We start from the raw sequence: 11,395 nt of genomic DNA on the forward strand, positions 1-11,395 counted from the left end.
AAATGATCCAGGATGGATGGGATGAAGAGCCCATTGAAGGAACTGACTCAGAATCTGACATCTCAGATATAGAGATGACTATTGTCCCGCCACTGAACGAGGCCAGTCTGGTACAGAGGAGTCCTCTGATGAGTTCTCTGAAGAGGAAATGGATATTGTGTCAGACAAACAGAATGAGCCCCTCTTACTGCTCTTACTGGGCAGAGTTACCTCCCAGCCAGGCTAAAACACCAAGCCACAATATTCTGAATAGTTGGCAAGGGCTTGCACCTGGGTTTAGTACTGTCTCCCCAATAGATGCATGGAAGATGTTCATGTCTGATAATATAATAGAAGAGATGCTGACATGCACAAACATGGAGGCACAAAGAGTAGCCACAGACAGGGGAAAAGAGTGGAAAAATGTAATCAAACATAAGCTCATGGCCTTCATTTGATTGACCATTCTTGCAGGAAGTGAGAAGAACTGGGATGTACGAGTCTGTGTGTTTTTTGGGAGTCCTCTGCATAACCCATTGTACAAGGACACTATGTCAATTCGAAGATTTGAAGATATTCCCCATTTCTTGCACTTTGATGACAAGAGGACCAGAGCCTGCCAACTGAAAACAAACAACATGGCAGCTTTCCGCTACATATGGGGCTTGTTACTGGTCAATGGCAGGCAGAAATTCATCCTCAGTGATTGTGTTACAGTGGATGAACAACTCGTGCCTTTCAGAGGGAAGACACAGCTTCTGCAGTATATGTTGAGCAAGCATACAGAAGTGATACAAGTGATACAAAAACTGCAATTTCTTAAAATTAATGAAAAAATAAATAAAAATGCAAGTGGCCTCATGTCACAAACATGTTTTATGAGGAATACCTGGAATATGAAAATATTACAGCTCTTCGTTTTGAAGATTTTAAAGAATAACAACCGAGTTTATTGCAAAATGTATTGATTTTATTTGGGGTCAATTTTGACCCCACTCGTGGAAGAGTGTAGATACTGGTAGGTTGTGCATCCAAGGGATAATTGTCTATTTATTACGCTTCAATTAAATATAAGCTAAGAGATGAAGTCATGCATAACTATGAACTTTATGAAAGGACAGAAGGCATCTGTCTGCCCATACATGCACATGCAGGAATGTGAAAAGCACTTGAATGGCCAGAAAAAAGTGATGCACACAGAAAATGTCCCTGTGAGGGATCCTTTTATTTTAAACCTCTTAGTTTCTTTTATCTATAAAGACATCCTCCCTGCCTCTCTTTCCCTTTTGGCACTAAACATCTGTAACTAAGAAGGTAAGACAAAGTCGGCTAATACCCACTCTTCCATCCCTTAATGTAAATTGTTTAAGCTTGTTTCTCTCAGTCTCTTCTGATGTTCTGGCCAAGGCTGAGACAGCAATACTGCAGCGCATTCGGAGCAGCTCTAGGGAGGTAAAATGAGGCAGAGATGACCAGTGTGGTCCCTCTTAGATGTTTTTCAGGCTTTCTGAATGTCTTTGAAACATGGTCAAGCCTCAGGAATGGAGGAATAGGGTGCTGATGCTTCTCTGGACTGCTCTAGTACCAGAATTATAACAGATGGGACATCCCAAATTGTTTATTGCTTTCTTTCTGATTCTGGCCCATCTGTCAGTCCTTCCCATTCAGTAGAGATGACAGTAGGGTACACTGTGCTTCTGGTGTATATGGCAGTAATCAAAATCTCGAAGCTTAGACTTGACCCTCCAAAAAGAGGTTACATAAGACTGCCACGGGGACAGTGAACAAAGTGAACTTTGGTTCATACACCATCACAGTGTGAGGCACATTTTGAGCTTAAAACAGCGATACAATCAGCGGTATCGTATAGATTAGACACTAGAAAGGACATCAAAGCCAGTGCGATTTTTTTAACGACTTACAGTTATTGACTAAACTGTATGAGTACAAAAGCCCTAACCTCCCATCAACTGACTATTTGTGACATCATGATAATCTGGTACACATGTTTGAAAGAAATGACTTTTTGTTACAATGTTCCCATTGAGTCGTGTTGACAGAAAAATAAAAGAGGAATCGGTGTCAGCATTGGCATTGTGCACAAAACCAATATAGTCAGCAAAATGTGTCACATCGTTTCGCTTCCAGATGTATTCAAATATATTTAAAATGTGCATGGATTAAAAAGCTTCAAGCATCTGGAAAGCCAACATAATTTTATTTGAATATGCTTGCAAGGATTGTAGGCTTTCAGTATAAACCTTTTCTGTTTTTGTAATTATCAGACATGCACATGCCTGCTAAATGTGAGATGGGAAAATATTGATCTTTCATAAATCCTTTTTGTTTGTTTGTTTTCTACATTTTTTGCCAGATGCTGAAGCACAGCAGTCAACATGTGGAAGCTCTACTCATCTACAGGGTCCTTCTTCAATCTTGTAAAAATGGTAAATTTGTTTTCAAGATGCATGTTTTCCCTTGCTTGTCCTGCAAGGGACCTTCTCTGGGCCATGAGCACATTCACAGCTGGCCATTTGTGGACTACACTCCCAGCCTTTAGCCAGGTGGGAAAATCTCCTTCCTTCCTTCCTTCCTTCCTTCCTTCCTTCCTTCCTTCCTTCCTTCCTTCCTTCCTTCCTTCCTTCCTTCCTTCCTTCCTTCCTTCCCTAATCCAGATTCATAGTCTGCTATTTATTAACAAGAAGTCATGGCAACAAATAGCAGTTTTTTGGGTCCTGGCCAAAATAAGGCACCGACAGGCAGGATAGGATAAGGCATCGGAAGAGTGACTGTCAGGACCCCTGGGACTTTCTTATGTAATCCTCCTCATGACACTAGACAGGAAAAGGTCAAAGCTGAATAAGCATGGGTTAGACATTTTCACATTAGCCACCGCCAAACACGTGTTCCTCATTATCTACACATGATTAGACAATAGAAGAAGTTTACATGAGGATAACAGGCTGCTCAATCTTGGTAATGGAACAAAGAAGCCAAAAACTTGGACTTTAAAAGGTTTGGGTGGGACGGGAAAGCTAATATGTAGATTCAGACGTGAGCAGAGGAGCTTTGACGCCACACATCTGGTGTTTCTCAATCATCCTCTCCATATCAGATCAGCGAGAAACAAAAAGAGCCTTTTTCTCTTCATGTTTTGTCATGGATATTTTCAGTCAACAAATCCTGAGATGGGATGGATCCACACCTTCGCTTGGCTCTTCTGGCTCTTCTGTGCGCCATCTGTGCACTATGACTGAAAGACAGCCAGGGTGACTTAGGCAGAAGCATAACAGAACTCTGGCTGTGTGTTGGGACATGTCATCCATTTGCTGTTTTGGACCTGACACACACAAACCACAATGCAGCAGTTGAGAAACTCATAAGGTTTGAATGATTCTTCAAATCTCAGTGAAGATCAAGAAATCAAAAGCCACTGAAACATAACTTGACATTTATATCACCTAGCCTGTTATTGATGTCTGATACTGGTGTCTGGGTAGATGCTGTAATGTCATATTGTAAATTTCTTCTTTTTTGTTACCTAAAATGTATTATACTTTATCAAAAGAAACACTGAAATGAGCCCTTCAAATGGTCTTTGAAGCAGTCCTAATTCACTGAATCTGTTCTCTTTGAGATCCATCTGTCTTGAGATCCCACCAAATTTTCATATTCACCGCTACATAACATAAATCTCCATCATTATGTACAGAATCACACACCTAAGATTTCTCTGTCTAATGAGGATATAGTTTGTTAGCACTATCACAAACCAACATTTGTTTCTGTTTTGCTTTGTGTTCTCTTTTTTCTCATGTCTCCATCTGGAGGCTGGCCTTGTCCTTGTACTTGGCTGCCAAGATCTCGCTGTTAGCGTTTGGGGCTATGTGTGTGGGGGGTCATGTGGTTGGAGGGCAAAGGCCTGTGGGAGAATCACAACAGTAACAACACTTGTGGAAACGCAGCACTTATGTCAGCTCACAAGTGTAAATCATAAAGTCGAGCGTGATTGGTCACCGCTGGGCGCCTGAATTTTGGCTGTCGGCAACAACATTTAAAACTTTTAATTGAGCTGATGGAATTAAATCATTGTGTCAATATGGATAGCTATGGAAAGCACATGTGTCTATTAATAAAAGATTTACTGGAAATTTGGAGCTCTATTACAAACATTTGTCAAATCGTAGGGTTTTTTTTCAATGAGATGGTGAAGCTGGATCGTTGGTTTAGTGTGGTTGGGGCTCAAAAGGTTGGTGGTTAAATTCCTGGTTCTTTTGTCCCTGAGTAAGATAGCGAACCCTAAATTTCCAATCATATATCACTTTGAGTATGAGCCTGTTTACGTATGTTGCCTGTATTCTAAGAGCATGTTGACAGTTGTCAGCAACCCTGAAAAAGTATCAATTAAAATGCCAGCCTGTTCAAGATTTGTAATGGAAACAAATAGTCTTTTCCTAAAGACATCATCAGTTGTAAAAAATTCACAAGAAAAATGTGTGAAAGGGCGTTTGTAGCACAAGGTTTTGACACACACTGCAACGTATGCAGAATAAACACCAAAGGTATGTTAGCAGGACATGACTCAGAACAACAAGCGCGAGTCATTCCTCGCAAAAGAAATTGCATCGTCTGAATGCACACAGAGGCATAATTGGAAACTTTTACAGGATTCATTTGATCTGCATTTGAGAAAAGCTAATGAATGTGGGTAACCATAACACAGTGAGCAACACACACTGAGACTTAGAAGATTTCAATTGGACAGCGTGTCATTTAAATCGTTATCTCATGCTGTTCTGCCCTTCCCCAGTAACTCAAACTGACAACAGTATATACAGCGATGTTTGCCCCCTTCCTGATTCCTATTTCTTTGTATGTTTGTCACACTTAAATATTTCAGAACATCAAACAAATTTATATGTTAGACAAAGATAACACAAGTAAACACAAAATTGGCCTCTTAAACTGGTTGGGGCACCCTTAGCAGCAACAATTGCAATGAAATGTTTGCAATAACTGGCAATGAGTCTTTTACAGCGCTGTGGAAGAATTCTGATCCACTCATCTTTGCCGAATTGTTGAAATTCGACCACATTAGATAGTTTTTGAGCATTAACCACCTTTTTAAGGTCATGTTACGGCATCTCAGTTGGGCTGAGGTCAGGACTTTGACTATGCCACTCCAAACTCTGCATTTTTTTTTCTTATGCCATTCAGAGGTGGACTTGCTGGTGTATTTTGGATCATTGTCCTGCTGCAGAACTGAAGAGCGCTTCAGCTTGAGGTTAAAAACAGATGGCCGGACATTCTCCTTCAGGATGTTTTGGGGGACGGCAGAATTCATGGTTCCATTTATCACAGCAAGCCATCCTGATCCTAAGTCAGCAAAACAGCCCCAGACCATCACACTACACCACCATAATTTACTGTTGGTATGATCCTTTTCCTTTTCTGAAATGCTGTTACTTTTTGCCAAAAGTCTTGAAGACCATCAAAATGTTTTCTGGTCTGACTGAGTCGAGCTTTTATGTTCCTTTTGCCTAGCACTGGTTTTAGTCTTGGAACTTGGCACCTCATGGATGCCATTTTTGCCCAGTCTCTTTCTTAGGGTGGAGTCATGAACTCTGACCTTACCTGAGACAAGTGAGGCCTGCAGTTCTTTAGATGTTGTTCTGGCTTCTTCTGTGACCTTCTTGATGAGTCGTTGATGCGCTCTTCGAGTAATTTTGATAGGCTGGCCACTCCTGGGAAAGTTCATCACCGTTTCGTGTTGTGTTGCTTTTTGAGGTCTCTTAGTCTGCTTCAGATTTTCAGACAGTTTTTATTTAATTTATTTCTTCATTCAGCAGGTCTGGCAGTTTTCAGGCCTTTTCAAGGCTCAACCTTGTAAAAAATTCATGATTTTTCACACAAGGCCATGTAGGTTTTCCCTCTTAATAATAACAACACCTTCATTTAGAAACTACTTTTGTTTTCTTGTGCTGTCTTTGTCGAATAGTTACATTTTTTGGATTACCTGAAATATTTAAATGTGACAAATGTACAAAAAAAAAAAAAAAAATAGGAATGGGGCAAACACTTTTTCACACTACTGAGTTCTCCTGCTCCTGTTGTGTTTGATTATGTCAGGCACCTCACCTGTTGCCAGTTTGCAAGGTGAATAAAGGTGTCATCTCCAAATGTCTGTGTAATGCATGAGTGAACAGTGTAATTGGCGTGTTGTTTTAATTTGCATTGTTTATTTTTGCCTTTGAGGATTCTACACCCCTCCATAAGAAGTGGGCTTGAGAGCACGGATGCATTATGTATCACATGAAGATTTCTGCATTACAGTCTCGCGTACAGGGATGCGAGCATACATTCTTCACTATTCCCACAGAGAGGGAAAAGAGAAAGCTTTGAGGAAACTGTTATTGAGAGGATGACATAACCTGGTCTGTCTGTGTTAGATCTGTGTGTCATTTAAAATGTTTACCTACGTTACTGAAGATTGCAATTTTTTTTATCTTGTTATGATAAATGAACACTAATGAAGTCAATTTTATTTACTTGTATACAGCAAACTCAACATGAACTACCTCAAAGGGTTTCACAATCTGTTCATATTTACACAACCCTCAGCTTCATGTCACTTTTAGCTAGTTTTTCAGCAAATGTCTGAGGCTAGAATTAGTATTTGGATATGTGTATCCAACTCTAATAGTTTGTTTGAACTATAATAGTCAAACACTGTGTTGTCCATCCATCCATCCATTTGCTTCCGCTTATCCTTTTCAGGGTCGCGGGGGGCGCTGGAGCCTATCCCAGCTGTCATAGGGCGAGAGGCGGGGTACACCCTGGACAGGTCGCCAGTCTGTCGCAGGGCTAACACACAGGGACAGACAACCATTCACACTCACATTCATTCGCACATTCACACCTAGTGACAATTTGGATTATCCAATTAACCTATCCCCACAAGCTGCATGTCTTTGGACGGTGGGAGGAAGCCGGAGTACCCGGAGAGAACCCACGCAAACACGGGGAGAACATGCAAACTCCACACAGAAAGACCCCGGCCTGATGTTGGAATTGAACTCAGGACCTTCTTGCTGTGCGGCAACAGTGCTAACCACCGTGCCACCGTGCTGCCCCACACTGTGTTGTAATCAAATGTATTCATTCAAGGGACGTCAGAGAACACAGTGTTTCTGATAAAATGCCACCAGTTGCATGATCGGTGTTAAAATGCAGTATAAGGCACAATACTCATTTAAGCATTTTAAATGGAAAGCTGTAAATTCCACACAAGAGCTACCTAAAGATAAAGAAGAGGGAGCCATGGAAACCCACATGTAATTGCTGTATGTTGCCACAGCCCACACATTCCTCTTTATGTTTTCTGGGATGCGTTTACAGACCACACTGGCACAGTGAAAGAATTTACAGTTGGACTGGGAAATGAGTAAATTCAAATGATTCTTTTGGGCAAATAGCAAAAACACAAGTCACATGAACTGTGATGTGTCATCATTTAAGTAGCTACTGCCACTTCACCCTTCTTTAATTGCTGCTGGAGGTTTTTTTTATTATTATTACTCATCTTTATTTCTGAAACTTCTTGAACTATGTGCTATTCCACTTGAAATGTGTACAAAGTACAAAACTCACATGTAATTAAAAGCTGAAAAGAATTTTAAGAACCTTCTTTAAAAAATATTTTAGTTTGCATTAAGATGCAAATGTTTTTACACAGTTTATTGGATTTATATGGATTTTCATTTGGAGTTGAAACAAAAGAGAAAATACATTTTGAAAAACCTTGTTGAGCCATAAGGAAATGGGATGCCAGAATATGGTCAAAAAGTCTTTAACAGAGAGGAAAATCAGCATAAAACATTATTAAGGTTTGGAGTATCGGGAAACAGTTTGGGTGGATTCAGGGCAAATTACTGCGCCCACAGTGATTTACTGAATAGCAAAGAAGCCAGCACTTGAGCCCCATATGTTTTTTATTCACAACTGATTTAAGGTGCAATAAAAAGTCACACAATCCACCTAGACTTCAAGGACTCAACCCAAACTGTAGCCAAGAAAAAGGGTGGGGAGGCACCTGTGTGAAATAAGCCTTGTGAATAAAAGACAAAAACCAAATTTTGGCTTTTTTTTTAGTGCCTTAAAAAACAGGCTCATCGTGTGTCTTTGTGAAGGTGAATAAACTAGGACAGCATTTAGCTTTGTACAGCAAAATCTGTTTCCAGTTTGGGGGAAAAAGGGGTTTTTATTGTCCTTTTGCAGATTGGAAACACACGGTGTCACTCAACATGCAGCACAGAAAACTTACAGAAAAATGAATATTAGTAAGGCCAAAAATTGCTTATTTGTTAACTTAGTTATTTACGTATTTACCAATAGAATCTTTACAGCTAAGACGGAGAAGCAAGTGAGACTTGTAGTGAAGTAATGTAAATTAAGCCTGCGGTGCAGTAATGTTGTAGATACCCTATGAGTGAGAATGTGTGGAAAGCAAATGGCACTGTTCACAAATTTCCCCAAGTGAAAAGCAGAAGGAACAAAATAAAAAATACCCACAAGTTAAACTGTATGATTGGTTCTTGGCTTGCGTTTAACAAAGACCTGAAATTATTCCAGAGCAGTTCCTTCATTTAAAATCGATTAGACATAAAACCTATTAAGGGAGCCTATACCGGGGGAAAAACCGATGAGTGCACATTTCTGTTTCTCTGATGAACACTAACTCTGCAGCTGTTTAGAAAACTCTGTCAGTGTTGCAAACACTCTAAAAATCTGTATGGATTCATTTATTTAAATCAGTGTACATATGCTGAACACATTATAACAATTTCCTCTTGAAAGCCCTAAATCTAAACATTTCGACTGGTCACCATTGTAGCTTTGCAACAGACATAACTGATTCCAGCTGTTTAGTTGTAAGTTTCTTATCTTATATAATTAAAAGTGCTGTATCCATCATTTATGCGTAAATTAATGCCGCATACAGTGCAAGTGGGATGTAATATGTGGGAGGATGTCTGCCTTTAAACTCAACATAAACTGCAGTTTCTCCATGTTGATTTTTGGGCTGTATTACAGGCAATCAATATGCACACAGTCCCCGACTGTTTCTTTGATTCACTATTGAAACAAGATGTCTTTGCTTGTGCTTTTGAGTTATTCCTCTATCCAAGGTAAAAGCTGAGTAGGTGGTATCTGTTTAATCCTGCTTGTTCAGATGCCTTTACTGCAAACTGTTTGCCTGTCTGTCATTAAGACTCCTTTTTTTGAATTCCATTACATTTGGTGGGGAGAAAGAGCATGAGCAAAAAGAAATCTTTATTACATTTTAGTGCAAATCAAATTCACTATATTACTCTTTTTTTGCATTGCTTGATGACTGCGCTCTTCAAGTGCCCATCTAGTTATTGATAATTACATCTTCAGCCAACAGTGCAATGTCATAAAAAGCAGACCCTCCAGTCCATCCAGATCCAACTTTCTGCACACCACCCTCACTCGCTGCTGCACACAATCTCCTCACACAGAGGATCCTTTGTGTGAGGGGGAAGCAGTGTGAAAAAGCGAAGAAAAGGGAGAGGAACAAATTTGTTCCTCTTCTCTTCTCAGTCTTGCAGAACAGGCTCCTGTTTGACAGGATATAATCCTCGGATTGAATGATACTAAAGTCCATTTTACTCTCGGCATTGTGTCATCATCAGCACATTTCTCAACCTCAGCCACATGCTACTTTATATTCCCATGCAAAGCAACACATGCCCCTCACAAAAAGCATTTAATGTCTTTGTGCTTACCCAAACAAGACAGCCAAGACAGAAATATAAAACTGAAACTGCAACAAAAAAAAAAAAAAAAAAGAATGAATGACAGAAAAGTAATGACTGTAATGAAAAAGGTTTCAAAATCAATGATTTTCTCTAAGAAAACATACTTCTCTCCTGACTGATTTTGTAATAACTTATATGTATATGACATGCTTGCATTTGTTGCACAATCTGTCTAACTCTCTGTAAGGTAGTCGTTTTTGAATATCAAGGAAGGTGGTAGGTAGGAAAATATAGCAAAAATAAGTAGTTTATTTGCAATGTTCCCAATGACAGGTGAAGCTTTGATCTAAAAAAAAAAAGCCTCCTCAAATTAAGCCATAATGACCAAAATCAAAAGGCACTGCTCTTCAGCTTTCTTCACCTCTGCCTGACTTTATATAGGACTGTCAATTCACACCCAGTTAGTCTAGCTGGTACCAGTAGCTCAAACCAGTAAAACTAGAAACCAACTAGCTCATTTCCACATCTAAATGGCTCTGTGCAAATAAAGATTATGAACAAACGATTCCCTATTCCTTAAAAAACAAAACAAAAACGCTGTGCTTGAATTAACCCAGTGAAATGGTGCGTGAGCCCCTTCCCAGACACTCGAGGTGCATTTAAGCTCACAACAAAGAAACAATGGTAAGTTTGAACAAAGCAACAAACCATATTTAAACCTGCAACGTAATGAAAGAGACTACAGCATCATTTTTCTTTTTACAAGTGCATCCCACCACACAGCATTCATTCATATGACTGACTAAATAGGTTTCTACCTTAGTTTTTTGGCTGCAAGTGTAAAACTCTTTTTTTTTTAACTTTTTTTCACATGGAGAATGTAAACACTTAGAGTGCATTTAAGTAGTCCCAGTACTGGGGTGACCTAGGGGGAAATGATTTTTCAGGACCACCCTACATTTGAAAGCATCAGTTCAGGCCGGAAGGCTAGCCCTAAACCTCAAATGGGTTTAGGGACTGTGTAGGACATGTTCCAGCTGCTTGTATTTCCCACTACAGTCTCCTCCCCTACTTTTGATTCGAAGTAACACATGGGTTTGATCAAGATCTAAAATAAATAGGTCACATTTATCTGCTCTCAGTGGCATAGCTTACTGCATGAAGTTCCTTCGTTAACACAAAGTATGTCCTTCCACTGGCATTCACTGTGTGTCAGCATCCTAAAGCTGAAAGATTTTTCACGCGTCCAAAATCAAGACCGGTTCTCACTTTCAATAAGTTTGATGTTTTATGAAATGCAACACTGAATCAGAGTTTATCCCACAGTTACAGTATATCCAAGAAAGTTCAGATTTCAGCCGTGGCTGTCCAACACTGATGTTCTCTGAGCACAATAACAGGTCTCTTTTATTTCAGGACTGTGTAATTCTCTATTCAAGCCCATTCCCTTTCATTCTGCTCACAGTTTGTTTCCTGTCCACTGTTGCCGTGTATATCTCCATTCTTCTCAATCAAAGCTTTCTCACAATTTTCTCCTCATTTGCTCATTCCATGAACAATATTATAGAAAGAAAAACACACTGTCAATCAGCAATACTAAAAGGATTATACACAACAACTTGACCTAAATACAA

The sequence above is a fragment of the Neolamprologus multifasciatus genome, chromosome 12, assembly GCF_963576455.1.
Source record: "Neolamprologus multifasciatus chromosome 12, fNeoMul1.2, whole genome shotgun sequence".
NCBI classification, from domain to species: Eukaryota; Metazoa; Chordata; class Actinopteri; order Cichliformes; family Cichlidae; genus Neolamprologus; species Neolamprologus multifasciatus.